This window comes from Urocampus carinirostris, chromosome 5, assembly GCF_059441175.1.
Source record: "Urocampus carinirostris isolate Australia breed hairy pipefish chromosome 5, RoL_Ucar_1.0, whole genome shotgun sequence".
Lineage (NCBI taxonomy): Eukaryota > Metazoa > Chordata > Actinopteri > Syngnathiformes > Syngnathidae > Urocampus > Urocampus carinirostris.
The window spans coordinates 19281403-19301575 of NC_142353.1; the positions used below are offsets into that span (position 1 = coordinate 19281403).

Sequence of the window (20173 nt, forward strand, 5' to 3'; positions counted from 1 at the left end):
TTCACCCCTTTGACGTCACGAGCACGCTCGGCATTTGCGCTGTTTATACGCAGAGAAAGGCGTTTGACTGTCACACGCGTAACACGCTAATTTCACGTAATAACACCTCGATACAGGCACAGAACATGATATTACCATGCTCCACCCACGATTACCCGCTGAAATTCCCCGTCCTACCCAAGTGTAACTGCGCCCTGGCCGCGACCATAGCACGTCATTTCTGCGTCATTAACTCGTGTTGACCACGTGTGCGGCACGCGTTTTAAACACGTGCTCAAACTTTTGAGCTGCTCAAAAGTTTTGAACGCGCCCAACCACGTGAAAATTTGCGACCGCGAGTAAAGCACTGCTCTATCTCGTGTATATTGCGGGCTCTAAACGTCAAATAGCGTCCTAGCAGCATCTGCTTCACGACTGGACAATTCTGGTCGCGTTCGAGCCTCTCTACGCTCGTTAAAGTAATTGTACCCGCGCTCTGAAGAATTAACCAGGGCAAAAGTAAATCACGTTGCTACCCGCTCGCCAATTCCCGAACTCGAGTCAAGCACAGCTTCATAACGATTCAACGGCGAGCTCAATACGTCCAATTGCGTCCGCCTCTAGGGCAGAAATTTCTGGCCGTCATTCAGCCGCAAATGTCTGTGTGACCGGGCCCTAACATGAAATCAAACTGAAATCACTGCACTAAGAGTGGTGAATCCAAACCAAAGAAAAGGATATTCAATGATTTTCTCTTAATCACACATTTTTACTCATAGTGCCACTTTGTACACTGTTGTATTGGAGAGTTATGGGAAATAGTTCAGCCAACGCACTTGTGTAAAACATTTAGATCCCTAGTGGTTTAGTTTTTACGCAGTGTTTATGGCCTATTATTGTTATTATTACTGATGTGATTGTTGGGCCGGGCTGCACATATAAAGTCAGACATTAAATCAGTCTGTGATACGGAAAAGGTTATCGACCACTGGTGTATAGCGACACTAAAAATATTTGAGCACAAGATGGTGCTGTACTCTTTAGTGCAGCGGAAAACAAATGCTACACAGCACAATGAAAAATATGAACTACAGAATCTCAAATTAACCAATTCGCAGGATTTTTTTTTTTTTTGTCCTTCCTTTAACAAGGGTTCTCTTTTCTAGGGTACCCCCTGGCAGCAAGATAGCGTAAAGTCATGTCAGCTTCCTCTAGATGAGCTTCATTCATCCAGCCATCCATCCATCCATCCATCCATTATCTGCACCGCTTATCTTTAGTAGGGTCGCGGGGGTGCTGGAGCCCATCCCAGCCCTCCTGGGGCAGTGGGCAGGGGACACCCTGAACTGGTTTCCAGCAAGTCGCAGGGCACACAGGGATAGACAATTTGATCGCTCATCCACACCTAGGGACAATTTGGACCGGCCAATTAACCTGACAGGCATGTTTTTGGAATGTGGGAGGAAACCGGAGTGCCCGGAGGAAACACACGGGGAAAACATGCAAACTCCACACAGGAAGTTTGATCTCATGACCAGATGAGCCTCATGTTATGTCAAATAAATACAACTTTTTCGACCTACGGAAATGCACGTTATATAATAGTCGGTGTAGTTTGGATTACTATTTAAATGGATATTGTTGTTTTTTTTAAATTATTATTTAATGTCATTTTTTTACCACTAAGTGCTAAATGATACACAATTTCCCTTTTATTTATTTTTTCTGATTCAGTTTTGTCATTATATATATAATTTTTCCAATCAGTAAAGTTATCTCCTGTTAGGTAGTTAGCTTATTTTAAGTATGCTATGACTTATTTTATAGATTAAAAAAATGTGTGAATTCTGATAGTGAAAATGAGCAACATCTACCAATGGACTAATACATTATTTTAGTAATGTTTTATAGCTTAGAAAAATTAGAAAATGTTTATTTGTTATCATCAAATTGATCAAATAGATCTCAAATAGATGGTCTGCCCTCAATCTCCCCAATTCATTAGTTTGGAAATCACTATTGGTCTAGTGACTGCATAGTTATTCATTGTCGTTTTGTATCATCACTGCATCAACTCAGCACAGTTTTGTATATAAAGATTTTGAGCCTGGTGATATAAAACATTTGTGAAACATAAAAAAAAAAGGAGAAGCATCACGGCTTTGTACAAGACCTTGAGGTCCAACACATCCGCTTAATGCACATCAACCTCACTAAAATGTTTGCAACACAGATTTGTCATTTTACATCCCGCATTAATTATTTATGCGAGCGTCATCTAGGCTCAGGGCTTCCGCTGGGGTTATTGTTCTATCCCCAAGTGTTTTACAGCCACTTGTAAATCTTTGTAATCGTCAAAAAAGTACTCAGGGAGCTTGTGCGAGGGCACAAAACGAACAAAAGTGCTGCTACTCGGAGGGAGGAAGCTCCACAGGGTATCTTTAATTATGTGTACACGCTATAAGACTGGGACATTATTTCTATGTAATTTGGCAGCGTGTGCGTGTCGTGTTGCCTTTCTTATGACAGCACTTCATAAAAAGTAAATATCCCCCCTCCCATACAAAACAGTTAGAAAAGTTCCTTGCCTGAATTTATGTAAAAAGCCAGATGGATTTTATACACTAATGTAAGAATTATGAGAAACACTGTGGTTGTTTTAAAAGGCCAAATAGCTCTTTAGTAAGGGTGAGCAATTTTGGTAAAAATCCGATCCAAGAAAATGCAGGGTAATATCAATCAATATGGATCGGATAGTTGGAAATGTCATGATCATTTAATAATTGACTACATATCCCTAACCCCCATTCGCTAATTAATATGTACAATAAACACATCACAAATATTTTAGGCACTGAAATGATGTTTATCTTTGAGCAAAACCCTTTAATTTAGCTGTATTACCCGTTTTAGAACAAAAGTCACTCGAGTCGGAAAAAAAGAGCTGCAATGTTACTAATATTCAAGTTTAAAATGTAAATATTTTAAACAATATAAGAAATAAAATACTTCTAATGTAACAAAAGTTAATAGAGTGAGAGCAAAAAAAAAAAAAACAGCAATGTAACACATATCCATCCATCCATCCATTAACTGCACCACTTATCCTCAGTACGGTTGTGGCGGTGCTGGTGCCTATCCCAGCATGTTTTTGAAATGTGGGAGTAAACCGAGTGCCCGAGGGAAACGCAAACAAGCACGGGGTGAACATGCAAACTCAATACAGCTAGTCTGAACCTCTGCACTGTGGGGCTGCGCGCTAACCACCCATCCGCCGTGCCACCCAATGTAACAAATATTGAAATATAAAATGTAAATATTTTTAACAATATAATAAATAAAATACTTCCAATATAACAACAGTTTCAGAACAAAAGTTGATAGTCAGAGCAAAAAGAGATGCAATGTACCAAATGTTCAAATATAAAATGTAAATGTTATTAACAATATAAGAAATGAAATACTTCTAATGTAACTACTGTTTCAAAACAAAAGGTAATAGAGTCAAACCAGCAAAAGAGCAGCAACGAAAAAATATTTAAATATAAAATGTAAATATTTCTAACACTATAAGAAATGGAATGCTTCTAATGTCACAACTGTTTCATAACAAAAGTCAGCTTTTACTGTATGAGAATAAAATATTTTTACTACAACAGCTATTTTGGAACAAAAGTCAAGAGAGTAAAAAAATATGCAAGGTAACAAAAAAAAATACTCTTTAACAATGTCTCAACAAGACAAACAAAATATCCCCCCCACCTACTGGTTGAAAAAAAACCTCAACATTGCAAAAAATGGGTAAACACAATTGGATCAAATTTTGATGATTTAATGTATGAATACTCTTACAATCCACTACACCATTACTACAGTGGTGGTTCAAATGGGAAGACAGTATTGATCCAGCAGAATACTATCAATCCGATCCAAATTCTTACTCGGTATTCATAATATCGGTATTTGGCTCGATCTCCCGACCATTACCCTTTCTTGAGAACTCATTTCCTCACAAGGAACTGAAACATGTTAATAGTTGATGGAGTTTGACGTTACACATGCACACACACGCATACTTATACACGCAGATGTCAAGTTGTTCTCAAGAGACAGGACTGTCACTACTGTTTGCTATAAGTCAGCACGTTTTTAGAGCATCAGCAGCTTTTGGAGGGGTGTTTAGGTAGTGGTACATGAGCACACTGTGAGGGATTTGCAAGCACTTTTCTGCTTTTCTGAGCATGGTGCATATTTCGATTAAATAGTGAGGGAAAAAATGCTGATGCATCACATTATTTTATATAACAGTAGTATTTGAAAAAAAAGTGTGAGAGATATTTTCAGTCAAACATGTCTATGTTCATTGCATAGTATTCAGATGGTAGGGAAGCATTGTTTTTAAATATTGGAGGTCATGAAGCCATACTTTTTTTAAAGGGTTGATGGTGTTATACTAAAAGACGCACTATTGTGTTGATTGTGAAGAAGAACTTCCGTGTGTTTGTTTGCATCCAGGTTGTGCGACGTGACACGTGAAACAATCGCTTGAGTTGAGCCTTTCCTTTGATATTTTATTGATCATAATAAATGAATATAAAACCAAATGAGGAATACTCTGAATGAAGTCAAGTCACATTTGTTTGTATAGCCTTTAATCACAGAGAGTCTAAGATCCACTGAGAGTAAATCAGAACATCACTAATAACAATGTCGAAACTGTTTAACAATTAGATGAATGGATATATCTTGGCAACAAGTGAATAGAAACGAGAAATTAATACGTTTACAGCTGATAGTATATGACTGTCACAAAATGGCAACTATAGATCAACAAATAACACATAATTGCAGTTGAACGACTGATTCTATTGTCATTATACAAAATGAAAATGAAATTGGAGGGTTTCCCCCTTCAGTGTAAGAAAGCAATTTAGAGTCTGTCTAGCTAGCTGCACGTTAGCATCATTTTTTATTTTTTTTATTTTAGAAAGTCACCATGATGATTAGAAGACAACCATCCCGAATCTAGCGGTTTCTAACAAGTTGTGTTTCCAGGTCATCCGTTTTATGGGTAATGGATCTGCCACCAGTCAAAAAACACAATCTGCAGGGGTAGCTTGTGAAGTTTGCTACATAGCTCAGCCCCAGTCATTTCTCAAACCTGATGGTAATCCACGGAGCACCTGCTGGTGAACCCCATGGATCTGCGCTCTTCTGACTTTCTTCAGAGTCCGATTGATCATTTGTCTATGAATTTATTTTCAATGTAACAAAACGCTAAAAGCTCGTGGTCTCTATGCTTCCTAGTTTGCTTTGTGAGACAGCGTTTGCCCGCCGTTTGATTGACAGCATATACAAGCCTGTCACAGTCACGCACAGAGTCACAACCACTCAACACAGTGTGCCCTCGGTAATCTGTCCACGTTGTCTGCTGTCTACCAAAATCTATGCACAGTAGAATGATATCACATAGATGCCGACCCCCTAAAACTGTTTTAACATAGCCACATAACAAGACATAGAATAAAATCTGCACACAAACCTATAGCAGAATTGAAGCCTTCATATTTTCTTGGCTTGTGCAATGATACAGTGCCAAAAGTACAAATGTTTATTGACTCGTTACGGAGAAAAGTAATTGCGATCCGGGAAGGTGTTCCTTTGTGACACATTAGTCCCATCACTGGCAGTGACACATTTAAATACTACAACAGTTTTCAAAAACATCGTAAATGAAAAAAGTGAACAAGATTAAATATCACATTGCTAAAAATACCCTAAATATATTGAGGAATAAGAAAAACCTAGTTAAGCACAATACATAGATTACATAAAAAATGAAATGCCTTTCCTTAGAACTAAGCAAAGCCGCGTATGGTTAAATTCAAATGGGAGAAAAGTGATTTGTATCTATATTTGAAGCAACTGCTAGTTTTACAAATGTCCTGTCATACATCATGTTTGTCTTGCAGAGTACTATCTTGTGTCATGGCATAGTGCGATATTTGTTTTGCTAAACCTTTGTTTTTCATTTGTTTTCTATGAAGGGCCAAAGTTTTTCTCATGTAACAACTCAATTAAATTATTCATAAACTGAAGTTGATTATGTATCTAATTTTTTACTACTTAGCTTTTGATAATATATATGATACTGATAAAATAATATAAATATCTCTTTGTTTGTTTGGAACCGTATTCTTCTGTTTTTTTGTTTTGTTTAATATTTCATTTGTAACGTGTTTCATTTTTCTTTCACAAACTACATTCCAAACTTTAAAAGTTAAAAAAAATAAACAGATGTATTTCTACTACAACTGTTTCATAACAAAAGCCATACAAGTCAAACCCAAACCTGTACAACAATGTCAACTAGACTAATTAAGTATCTTCCATTGCGCAATATTTAGAAAATAGTCAACAATGCAACAAAATATCAATTATCTCTCATTGGCTCTATTGCCATAGTGACAACATATTTCCAGGTTTTTAACAGTATACAAACTACAGCATTGAAACAATTACTATTAAAATATAAGTGTATTACCTTAATTAATAAATACAGCTCCTTTTGAATAACTCATCCCCTTGATAACTTAAACAACAATGTAAAGTCATTTCTGTCTTAGGTCCAGATTGTAAAACTTCTAATCCTGAAATGTTATCCTCAATTTTAGGGGGATAAAATAATAGCAACGTGAGAATATCGACTTTCATTACCCAGAAGCCCTGGCAAAGCACCTAAAGCAGTAAGACTGGGCGGAGCTATACACAGGGCACTTCTCTCGGCGCTATTTGCACTGATGGTACAGACGTTGGTATCCTCGTTCACCATTTTTTGTGACATTTTTACAAAATTACTTTGCCCTCACCTTGTTTGGAAATGATTATTTCGGACCAAAATGAAAAATGAGCCTCAAATCGTTTAATCAACTGAGGGCAGGTGATTTATTTTAAGTGGTAGATTCAAATGGGACACAGGATTTTTTTATGTACATATTTATTTATTTTTTCATGGCTTTTGGGGTAAAAAAGGATCCCCGACCCTGTAATAATGTATTTCTAAATTGTAAGGGTTGCTCCAAAAATAGCTGACTCTGTACTTCCAGAATTTTCACCTCATTCACTGTTCAGCAAAGCTCTTATTCCAGTGGAAACCTCATTTTGCTGCTCATTTTAGGTTTATAAAAGGCTTATTTTTTGATAAGGATAGATGTTATCGTTTGGTGTTTCTTGGATGTGGCCACATTCGTGATATGCACCTTTGCTATCGCCATGGAGACACCAGCCAAGGCTCAGCAGGAACAAGAGATGCAGCTTGTTCTCTTTGTCTGTTGCGGAGGTTGAAAAAGTACTGAGCCTGCTTGTGATGAGTCTAAGGACAGTACATGGAAAACAAGCCACTGATGAAAATAGAGGGGCTATGAATTGAAGACCAAAAGGGACTTTTATATCGGTTGGATACACTACCCAAGGACAGTGTTTCAACCCGGGGAATCGAGAGGCAGGTTTAGCATAGACAGAAGTGTAGCATATTAAACTTGTTGCTGTCATAATTCCTAACGTTTTCTATCTACACATGAAGTCCCAGTAGTTCAAAGCTCTCATTTAGTTCTCTATCAGTATCCTCCTGCTAATCTTCTGGTTTTCTAGGAGTTTTAGGGTTAAAAACAATTTCTGAAAAACTCTTCAAACAAACTGGGGAAACCCACTTCAAATTAACATTCAACTCACTAAATGATTGGTGCATTAGAATGTTTTTTATCTCATGTCAATCTTGGCAGAGTAGTGTGGCATAACCCTTCACTTGATTTGTTTGTCAATATCCATCGAATCATGAATTGAAAATGCTGATAATTACATTAACATTGAATTTCATGCGCTCTCTTACCAACATTTGGTGGCACTAATGGCTAACGGTGGGATCCATTTATTCACTGAGGTAGATTGAGAGTTTTTTGTTCTTGACGAAAATTCCCAATCACACTCCGAAAAACTGGAGGGGTGGCTTAGCTTACATTTTTCCAGATCACAAAATCCGCTTTTGTTTTTATTCTCAATTAATATTTCCAAAGAAGAACATAGTGTGCTGGTAGACACAGTTTCATTCAAGAAATCAACACTTATCAATTGTATACTAATTACTCAAAGTATGAATTTATTATATGTCATCGTTATCCTTGATTCTTTGTTTACAAAGTCCAACAACACACACCTACACAACAATCAAAATAATCTTATTTGGTAAACTACTTAGCAAAAGTTAGTGACGGCAGCATCTATAATTATTATAATGTTTCCTTTACTTGGTCATTGGCTGTAGAAAATGTTCATTTGAGAATGAAGGCATTTCATTTGAAGTAGATTGCAAATAGAAATGTATTTTTACTCATTAATAACAACATAGTAAACATTGTTTGCAACAAGATTAGACATGGCACTCCATGATAAATGCGTAATAAAAAAAATATGTTCTGATCTACATATGATTGTATTTTTCTTTCTTTTTAAAGGAGCTCAGTGTATTTGATCTAGGACCATTCATCATAGAATCATTGCTCTTTTTAATTTTTGGAGCATGCATGTGAGTGTGTGTATTTGTATTCGTGCAATTCAGTATAAATCTTCAAATTACTTTGGACTTTCCTGTGTATTTTTAACTTCTAGATGACTGGGTCAGAAAACCCACAGTTTTTAGATATATGCCGGGGTAATTCCTTGATGCATCAATCACCGTAAAATTCTGACAATAAGGCGCTTCTGATTATTAGCCGCACATAATTTTTAAAGAACAAAAACAGTTTATAAACACATAAGCCGCACCTGACTATAAGCTGCATTTCCCCATATTGACACATACAACATTTACAAAAAAAGATTGTACACAGACATAGTTTGAATAATATGTGTTATTTTAACTCCTTAACGTTTCTACCGCCTGTCGGCGGGCCTCCCGAATTTTGACAAACAAATATGTGTCTTAGTGTCACCGAAATACGTCATGCCACATATCATTGGAAAGCTTTCAATATATACTCATCAGATAAACATCATGATCGGTCTGAAACAAGATAACCAAGATCTAATGGGCTGGCGTAACGCACCATTACTTTCCCCGGCCATCTTCAACTTCTTTAAATGGCCCAAAAATGGCTTTGTTACATTGAGGATAATCCATAGTATCCAACTGTATAAATATTTACCGTAAATTCCGAACTATAAGCTGCTACTTTTTTCCCAAATTTTCAACCCCGCGGCTTATTCAGAGATGCGGCCATTTTATGTAATTTTCCTAACGGGCCGCTGGCAGCGCTCGAGTATGAGAGGTAAGATTTAGACCGGTGAAAAGTATGTGCCGAGGAAGATCACAACTTATGAGCGTAAACATACCCTCGACGTGCAAATTGCACAAAATGGGCTCTTGACCCAGCCACTATGTCAAAGGCTAGCAAGCATATTGCTGAAATGCCTTAAAGAATGGGAGCGTGGAACGACGTCATCATGTCAATATTTCTTTCCGACATTGAGAAAGACAATTTAGATGTCTTTTCCAGTAAGGAAGAAGCGGGTGGTCTGCCGTGATTCTTACGATTACGGCTTTTATTTCCTTTACAGACTGATTAGCAGGTATGCGAGCGTCTTTTCAGTAGCATGAGGCGACCTCCCAAAGGCACAGTTTAGGATGAAAGTTATATCATTATTATTAAAGCTTTGAAAACTCTCTCGATGTACCATCTTTCTTTGTAAATATGTGTAATATGTATTTGCAACTGTATATTTATGTAATGTATTTATTTGTATTTATTTGAGACACTTATTCTGCACGAGCAAATTAAAAAAGAGGGGCGGAGCAAACGCCAACGCTGATGGGAAAGTGGGGACCGGTAAAAGTGAGTTTTTGTGGACACAGCGGACAATAATGGATATATATTTTCCCCACCCTTACCTTTGGAAATATACACTTTTTTTCCTTGGATTACTATCAACAGGCACCCAGAATCTGCAGGTCTGCAACAAATTTTAAGTACCTATATCATTTTGCATTCATTTTGGCGGCTGTGATTTTTGGACTGTGTGCTTCAATGAAGGATATTTAGTTTCAATCGCGGGACATGAAGTTTGTCTTGGATTAATCTCGTGCTTGTTTGGTGTGGGTGCATGTGGCTTATATACAGGTGCGACTTGTGTATGGACAATATCGGTTGTCCCCTTAAAATGTGATGGGTGCGGCTTATAATCAGGTGCGCTCTATAGTCCAGAATTTACGGTACTCCAAAACACGCAACAATGCTGATAGATTAATAGGAATCCACTTTAAACATGTATGCTTCTTTGGACGTTGCTCCTTGTAATCTGTTTGTTTCGCCACATTATTTCTATTTACAAATAAACAGGACTCGAAATAGTATTCCCAATATGGTGGTTAACCCACCCCTTTTGATTGACACGCTTTCCACGATGAGGGTGTTTTCATGCAAATTTGATTCATGTACAAAGCGCGAAGTTGCATTAAACTTGGGTCGTCCTCGACACATATATTCCACCTGTGTCACCTTTATTGCTCTGGCGCCATTGAGGGACGTTAGAAAAAATGCATACATTGGCCGCACTGTGCAAAGGTCGCAGAGTTGAAACCTTGGGGAAATAAGTCCAGGCTTTTTAAATTAAAAAATAGCGTTTCAGATTCAAACTTGACTTTTGACACGACAGCCTTTTGTCGAAGTATATTTTTGTCAGCTGTTTATAGGCAGTGTATTTTTAAATTTTTGTCTCCATCTTAGACAACTAGTAAAAACAAACCTTTTAAAAACTAGCGTACCTTATGTTTGTTTTCACTCTCTACCACATCGTTACATATTCTAGTGCAAGAGGTACATTTTTCAATGTGTCTGCTGCATGTTCCATGACTGTATTTGCATCTCAGATTCTCACAAAAATTGCTCAGCTGCCCACGAGGTCGGTCATTCCTCAAGCGTTTCCATCACAGACGCCCTTCCTCCTAATTGCCACAGCAAGCCAGTGGCTTTCACCGCCTTGGTGAGGGATGCAGCATTAGTCAGCGGATACGATGTAGCTCGGAGGTGCGCAATGTCTCCTGATTGGTGTACTCTGCTCTCCAGTGCGCCTTTAGCAAGCAGGACAAGTCATGCTGTACCCGCCATCACTGTTACCGGCATAACCAGCATCTCAGTCTGTACCTAACTGAGCCTCAAGCCTGGTAACATTAAATGTAAAAATAAAAGATTGATTGCATGAAAATAATCACAAATATTTGATGCTAAATTGTTAAATAAAGGGTTAAATTCACACATCCCAGAAAATAATTCGATGCACTTTGCCCAGTCTGGAGGACCTTGTCGGCTTGCGATATCGCAGCAGAGTAATCATCAACTGCCCCTTTGACCAGTTGCCCTCTGATAGGCGCTTAAGGGCTAGAAAGCTCTGAAACAAGTTATTCCACCGGGCTGTCACAAACCCTGTAAAAGCTTGCTAGACTGTGAAAATAAATATGTCTTGCGACTTATTTTTTTATGATTTTTTTGTTGCTTGATAAATATGATTGCATGACTTTTCATTGCACTGTTGTTATGGCGCACTATATTTCCTTGCAATATTATTTCCACGTAGGCCAGTCTCTAAGGCATGGGTCTATGACAAGGTGCCCCCTAAGGACAGCTGAAGTGCCCACGGAGCTGTTTCGTAAAAAGCTCACCAGTGCTGGGTAATTTTCTAGTAAAATTATATTTTTATCAGTTGACTGTGTTGAATGACTATTTGACCCTCCTTCCAAATATTAACCTAAAAAAATATTTTAACAAGATAGTAATAATGTCACAGTTGCCATGGTGCCCAATTGAATTTATTAACATAATTGACGTACGAGTGCGCTGTTGACATAAGGAACTAATATGGTATCTTATGATAATGAATTGAAATATTGATAAACAAAGTTATTCATGGGACAAGTCTCGTTGACTTCATCTTTTTTTCTTGTCAACTTTTTTTTTACATTGTAATATGGAGTACAGTATGTGACATTTATATCTGATAAGAAAAAACAATACATGTGGAATCAAATCCAAGTTAAAGGTTAGAGTTTTAAACTGTTTTGTCTTTTGAGTTAAACCGAATTAAGCATTTAACCTTTGCATTGAGGCTCTGAAGTGGCTTTACATTTTGAGTCAAAAGTTCAAACTTAATTTAGTTAAAACTTCCCCTCGTGTGAAAGAACCGGAAAGGCTTTAATTTCAACATCAAAAATGTTGACACAGAAAAGACAGATGAAGCTTAGATGTCTGGGAACTCTTTCAAATTGTAAAATTTGCGACGCCACTTTTTAATCTTGGCAACGTGAAGGCCATTATGTGTCAAGAGCTCATTTCCTTGTTCCCACACTCGGCTCACACTATGGCCGATTGGCATCTGCTCGGATTGGCCTTAATCCTAATCATCTGTCTGCCGAGCCTCAGAGCGAGTAGAATTAGCCAAAGATAAACAAGCACAGTCTGATCGTACGCAAACTGAATGGATGTAATAGACTTCTCCTTCATTAAAATCTGCGTGAGCATTTAGTGGATCTTTTTTAAAACAGGAAATGAAAAATATTTGTCATCGTTCATTTGTGGACTCGTTTGACTAATTGAAGACTCAAATATCTGACATCCTTTTATTTTGAAGACATATTTGCATATATTTTGGTGTTAAAATTCATACACAGGCTGCCATGGAACTATGCAATCTTGGTACGCCAGAAAACCGACAACTGCTAATACACGATTGAGATAACATTAACACAAAGCGTTTAAAATGTTTGCTTTTATTTTAATGCGTATGTAGGGATGATAAAATTATACATACTGAAGTGAAGTTTGCGTGGGGACCGTCCCTTCTTTTTTCAGATCTCTTGTTCCGATATGTGTCGTTTTCCAAAACTCCTTTTGTCAGTACAGTATATCAGGGATATGCAAACGTTTTGAGTCAGGGGCTTAGTTGGGTTAAAATATGTGGCAAAAGGGCCGGGAAGAAAACAAAGAGTTTATCCTGTTTTTAATATTGGGCACCTGTAAGGGAGATCGCATAATAATGTTAACTTTCTTGTGTACCGTTTCATCTGGAGGGACAAAAGCATGACCAACTTAGGTGCCGAGGTGTTTGGGCATTTGGGTTGGCCATGATCCAAACATTTTTGTGTGTGTTTTTGCTACGTTTTCCCTTTTTTAATTTTCTTTGTTTTTGTATGTGTTTGTCTTGCTGTCGGTCACCCCTTTCGAGGGATATAACCAGGGTAGATAGATAGAAGTATTTGGATGACTACTTTACTTCTACTTGAGTAATATTCTTCTGAAGTAACAGTACTCTTACTTGAGTACAATTTTTGGCTGATCTACCCATCTCTGGTGGTCAATTTATTGTTTCCTTTTTTCTCTACTGTGGAGTACGTTTCATTGACCGTCCAGAAGAAGATTAAGTGGAGCATTTCCCTGGGGGTGTCTACCTGTGCTGTTTGCTACAGTTTAACTGTACGGGCCAGGTGTATCAACATTTCGTTCTGTGTGCATGGTTACAAAGAATGACAATAAAGGTAAATTCTATTCTATTCATATCATCAAATGTGCTCGTTTAACTATCCTTCTATGGCATTTCTTTTTTAATCATACATTTTGATAATCCTGCATATTTAGGGTTTCCCTATTTAGGGTTGGTTTTCACCAAGATTTTTCTTTCTAAACTGTTTTAAATCGAGGTAATGTGCTGACACCTTCACTTTGCATTTTCACGCGCTTGCAGTTATGGCTCAAACTTTAGTCGACACTCAAAACAAGGCGATAAAACAGATGCGCCCTCATGGGTATGAAAATCATAACATGATTGGCCGATAGCGACAATAGTGCAATTGTCAAAACAACGAGCATCAGTGAGTCAAAATTGGGAATTGATATCTACTTTGCACTCGTCCAATAGTAACAAATTTATTAGGGTGCAGTGTGTGAAAAACTTCATTTCACACGGTTGCCTGTGTGCATGGCTATGATTGGCTGATCGTAGATAACCCAACCTTTTGCCTGAATAAAGCTGATATAAACTCTGCGACTGTTATGAAGACAATCAAGGTAGATAATAGACACTTGGACACATAATCATGTCAAAACGCTGCCGATGGGATCCTCATTATATCAGATTAAGAGTTTAATTCAGTGTTCCCGTTACTGTGCACAAAGTTCTTTATTACTCCTTCTCACTTTGCTGCCATCGTTCGCACTGATAACTTTGACCTTGGGTCAGCCCCCTTTTATTACAAGTGATGACCTAAACAAAGAGGTGTGCATTGGAAATTGAGCACATTTTTGAATGATTGTGTCAATGGTGTCACATTTGCAGAGATTTTGAAAAACCCTCTTGGTGCAAGCATAATTTTGTGAGTCTTTGCTATGAACGCTTAATCACGCACACGCACATCTCTCAAAGTCGATGCCAACATTTTCGTCATTTAATGTTTGCATTGGCATGCAGTGTTGTAAGCAAACACCAACCACACAAATAGATTTGGTTCCTATTGATGATAACCAGCCACTTGGGCCTCTCATAACCTTTCTCAACTCCTCTCTCTATCTTTCATGGCATTTGCAAAAGCCAACCAAGGACAATCAGTTAATATTCCAATCTCTGAGTGCTGCCAATGTTTCCATGGCGACAACGTTGCAGAAGGACCTTGCCCAGACGACAAAAACTATGGGCTGTTTACTGTTGATATTTATTTCCCATCAATTCATTATTGTTGTCACTGAGAGACACTACTGTGGGCTCCTGTAAACCCACTGTCCATCTGTTAAACGGATGAATTACTTGCAAGCATTAGATGCCTTTCTAGTATCAAGTTCCTTTATTTCTGCTACACTGCATCAGAAAATGCACACAAAGGTGATAACAGAGGCTGACATCTCAGTTATCTGACTATATTAAATGTTTCCTACTTTGCTGAAATAAACACTTCATAACATTGAATCGTCTGGTTGTGTGTTATCCTTCTAAATATTTGGTATACAAATTCTTCTGATTGACACAGTCACTCTTGGTACACTGTTATCACAATTTTATCACAACATAAAATCCTTCACATATTTATGAAAGGGATTATATAAACTCGAATGCTGAACACCGCTTCACTGGTTACATTTACATTTAAGATTTAAGAGATTCAAGATTGCCTTTATTGTCGATAACATAAAATGCCAATGCAATTTTCTTTGCAGCCTCAGTGTACAGTATTTGCAAATTTATAAAGGTTTCAAATTTAAATAGGGACTTCAGTCCAGGATCTAATAAATCAAATGTATATAAATTATCACATCAGACTTCTCCTGGTCTACCAACACTTGAGGCCTGATGAAGAAGGCTAAGCAAAGAATCTTCTTCCTCAAGAACCTTAAAAAGGCTGATATCTCTCCTCGGCTGTTCCTCAAGTTTTACAGAGCAACAAATGAGAGTATCCTTTGCCTCAACGTAACTGTGTAGTATGACATATGCATCTTTGGATTCATTGCAACATTGGATCTGACAAATTGTACAATTTCAAATAGTGCAATGGCAAAATATTGTGTAAACTTTAATGCATTGGCCTCACAATACAGAATTTTTCTTCAAGGTTTAGCCCAGCCCAGTGGTGCCCACATGGATCTACATGGATGCTATTGAAAAAGGTTTGGCATACAGATTCCATATTTAGTTATTGAAGTGTAGTATACCATAATATGTGGTTGATACTAAACTGAGACTAAAATGCTATTTAGTCTTAGTTTATCTATCTATCTATCTATCTATCTATCTATCTATCTATCTATCTATCTATCTATCTATCTATCTATCTATCTATCTATCTATCTATCTATCTATCTATCTATCTATCTATCTATCTATCTATCTATCTATCTATCTATCTATCTATCTATCTATCTATATATATATATTTCATCAATTGATAGAGCAAAATTTTGTTAACTCTGAAAGTCACAAGCACCTATGTGGACGGATCAACATATGTTTCTTTGAATAATATAAACATTATACTTATGAATACTGCTTTCGCACATACAAAGATGCCGTTTTCTTCTCATACAGAAGCAAGATGTCGTGAAATGTACAAGATTTACAATAGCTGTGGCATATCAAGACATCAAGATATGCCGACACAATTAGCTACTCCAAACCATTGTAGTGACTTACAACCAACTGCAAAGCACACCTTTGTGATAGTTTCATTTCAACTAGATAGTAATAAGATGACGATATGTCGAGCTAAAATACACCTGAGCTGATCTAAGGCTGTCAGCGCCAATACAAAACTAATCTCAAGCCTTCAATACTCATTGAGCGGTTCACCATCTCATTCATCACATTTGTCCGTCACGACTCAACACTTCAATCTCATTGCAAATGTGAGTAACCGAGTGAAAGTGGGAAAGGAGAATTTTGAGGATTTCATGGGGAAAACTGACTGTCTATAAACGTTACTAAAAGTCGAACAACATAGAACTGCTTTCAAACTCGATATCTTGAAAAAATATTGCTTTTTTAAGCAAATTTACTACTTACTGTTTATTTAGCAGTGACATAGGGAGATGTTAATTTCTGATGATGTTAGATTTACAAATAAATAGCACATAGAATTGTTGTCCATAGAAAATACACATAAATATAACCTCAACATCACCTTGTGCAATGTGTCTAGTGTAAGTCATTGTCTGTACAAAAGAGAAAGTGAAAAATAAGCGTGCATGGGAGTGTGCTTGCTTTGTGGCTCCATCTAAATTAAACTTTTATAGTCTGACTGCTCATGCACCCAATTTTTCACTTCTTTTTTCTATCACGCACGCCTCTTCCCTTTATCCGCGACATTTGACGAGCAGATAGAGAAGTACATTCAAGCGGTTTAATACAAACGCGTGGGCTCTCTACTCCCGCGGCTTGTTTGTGAGGACAATGTTGTTTTTTTTAATATAATTGTTATTTAAGAAGGCCGACAGCTGTGTGTTTATTTTCATCAAGCATCTGTGATTGCTTCCTCTCAACCTTTTCAGTGCGCTATTCTAAATGTCATTAGACCGTCACCCATAACAACAATATTCAGATGTGTTTTTTCGCCAGTCGCTGTCTGTGTAGGGACTATCTAAAGTGAGCCAATTGGATTCAACCAATGCTGTCACTTAATTATTTTTTATGACATCGGAACTCGCAGTGATGTCAAATATAAAATTAAGAATCAATAGACAAGAAATATAAGTTGAGAAAAATTCAATTGAACATGCTGTAAACATTCAAAAAACCCAAATGTGCTCTTCGTAGGGGTTCTAATAACCCTATGAGCCTGTTTGAGTTACCCTCTTCATGACGGGATTTCTAATTTATGTATACCTTTTAGTAAACTCTGTTCGACCAATATCATGATTTGCCTCATGCATATGAAATGCTCTAGTTCTTGTTACTGTTCTTACACACGCTCCCCTACTTACGACCATTCGACTTACATAAAACGGTAGATACAAACTTTTATTTTCGGGATGTCAAAAAGTATCCGGACATTGCACATCCAGCCGGAAGTAAAGAAAAATCTGCTTCCTCTTTCTAGTTCGTATGTAAACATACCGTGCTAGGTGTACTGAATCTCCAGCGCTCAGAACTTTGACATTTTTATTGTTTAATATCTTGTGCATCCATTTAATATGGTTGGTGTAAAGGGTAAAGAAGAGGCAAGCCGTTTCTTTTTAAATGAAAGTGATATAAGAAAGGTTGATGTGGTTAAGTAAACGGCCGGAAAGCTTTTTTTCTGCCACTTTTCACAACGGAAAGAGGACTTCTGGTAGCACATTTTCCAAAAGTAAGTTACACTTAACTGTATTTATGTTTATTGACCATATTTATGATATGTGTTTATTGTTTAGTATCAAACAATACAGGTTACTTAAACAAGCCTTAAAAATACTAAACCTGAAACATATAGCACTGAAGCAACTTGCAAACAAATTTAACTAAAAACGATTGTCTGGAATCTCGTTCGTAAGTTGTGTAGCGTCCGTACTATTGATCTTACAAGTATCGTTACTTATTTTATCTGTGTTATTCAAGGAATCTTTTTTTTTTTTTTGTAGACAGCAACAACTTGTACAAAATAATGTCGTCTCACATGCTAAGCTAGCCTCACTAATTTTCTGATTGCTCTGAGGCAGTTTTACTTTAATATCTGTCTTCATGGCAACAAAGGTACAGTTGGATATGTACATGCATATATTGTTCACGTCTGAATTTCTGTTGTGCAATATACAAGAATGAGTAGGCATGTATCACAACACAGCAAGGAAACAAACTTCGGATGTGAGGATGAAGACGAGGTACTTTGTTAAGTTCATTTAGTAACATCAATAATAGCATAATGTAATGCAAAGTTACATTTCAAAACAACATCTATCTATATATGTAACGATAAGTATGCATCCAAAAACAATGTGTATGACTCCAGGACACCATCTGGGGTTGCCTCAGGTTCAGATGTAATTCGAATATTACAAAGGTGATAACAGAGGCTGACTCTACTCTACTGAAAGAAACACTTCACTTTTGCTACAGCTAAAATTCATATTGATAGCTGAAAATGAGTACAAAGACACAAAACACACTATGAAGTTCTTAACCAGGAGTGATTAGAATACAATAGCATTTCAATTTCAAAATAAAAAGATTTACGGTCTCTCAGAGATGGCAGAAAACTGCTTGCTACCATTGTTGGACCCCTGTGAACTGAGAGAGTAACTTCTGATTTTCAAAATAACATGCATATTAGCTGCAGAGACATTGAAAACATAGGGGCCGGTCACACAGACGTTTGCGGCTGAATCACGGCCAGAAATTTCTGCCTTTGAGGCGGACGCTATTGGACGCATAGAGATCGCCATTCAGACGAGATACAGCGGTGCTTAACACGCAGTCGGCGCGGGTGGCAGCGCGAAACTGTTTGACGCTGCTCAATTCTTCAGAGCGCGGGTACACAGCCTTTCACGAGCTTATTGAGGCTGTACCACGGCCAGACATTTATGACCGTGAAGCAGATGCTGTTGGGCGCTTTTGGACGTTTTGAGACCGCCATATAGACGAGATAGAGCAGTGCTTTACTCGCGGTCGGAAATTTTCACGTGGTTGGCCGCGCTCAAAACTTTTGAGCTGCTCAAAAGTTTGAGCACGTGTTAAACCGCGTGCCGCACACGTGGTCAACACGAGGAAATGACGCGGAAATGACGCGGAACGACGTGCTCTGGCCGCGGCCAGGGCGTGCTTACACATGGGTAGGACGGGAAATTTCAGCGGGTAATCGTGGGTGGAGCATGGTAATAGCATGTTCTGCGCCTGTATTGCGGTGTTATTACGTGAAATTAGCGTGTTACGCGTGTGACAGTAAAACGCCTTTCTCTGCGTATAAACAGCGCGAATGCCGAGCACACGTCAGTTGTGCGCGTGACGTCAAGGGGGTGAACATGGATCCCCGTCAGCGTAGTTTCTCTTCATTTCGAATAAATCTTTCGGTGCATTCGCAATGGTCGCAGCAAGGCTTTAATGCTAGGACCTTAGCTTGGCCTTTTGGTTCTAGACTTGAACAGAACTGACCGATAACATTACCTCTTGCCATGATCTTTGATTTTTGCAATCCGGAGATGGAATAAGAGCTTGCTCTGTCCACTCCAGCATCGGCCCGGTATTGCATCCTCCGGGAACGGTGCATTCGCAATGATCGCAGCAAGGCTTTAGGACTAGGACCTTAGCTTGGCCTTTTGGCTGAGAGTAAGTGTCCCGGCTCCTAGGCTTTGTAGCGTATTAAGTACTGACCGATAACGGATAATGGATAATGAATAACGAAGATAGAACAATAACCCTTAAAAACCCCAAACCCCTTTGGCTGAGAGTAAGAATCCCAGTTCCTAAGCTTTGTAGCGTATTATGAACTGATCGAAAATGGATAATGAATAAAGAAGATAGATCAATAACCCTTAACCCCCCCCGTCAGCGTAGTGACCTAGTCTTAATCCATATTTATTTCTTGACATTTCTTTTCAAGATAATAAAATAAAAATGATGCCACAGCTTGAAATCTTGATCTTCACGGGATTGTGTCTTGTGCGGTTATGTCTAAAGCCGGGTGCCGAGATTTGCATCC

General features: G+C 38.0%; 1 protein-coding gene and 1 pseudogene across 3 annotated transcripts in view; both read left to right on the forward strand.

The window, feature by feature from the left end:
- Positions 1–20173, forward strand: part of grid2 (glutamate receptor, ionotropic, delta 2) — a 669082-nt gene that overhangs the window by 203885 nt on the left and 445024 nt on the right. The window lies entirely within an intron of this gene.
- On the forward strand, positions 19587–19746 carry LOC148365686 (U2 spliceosomal RNA; annotated as a pseudogene).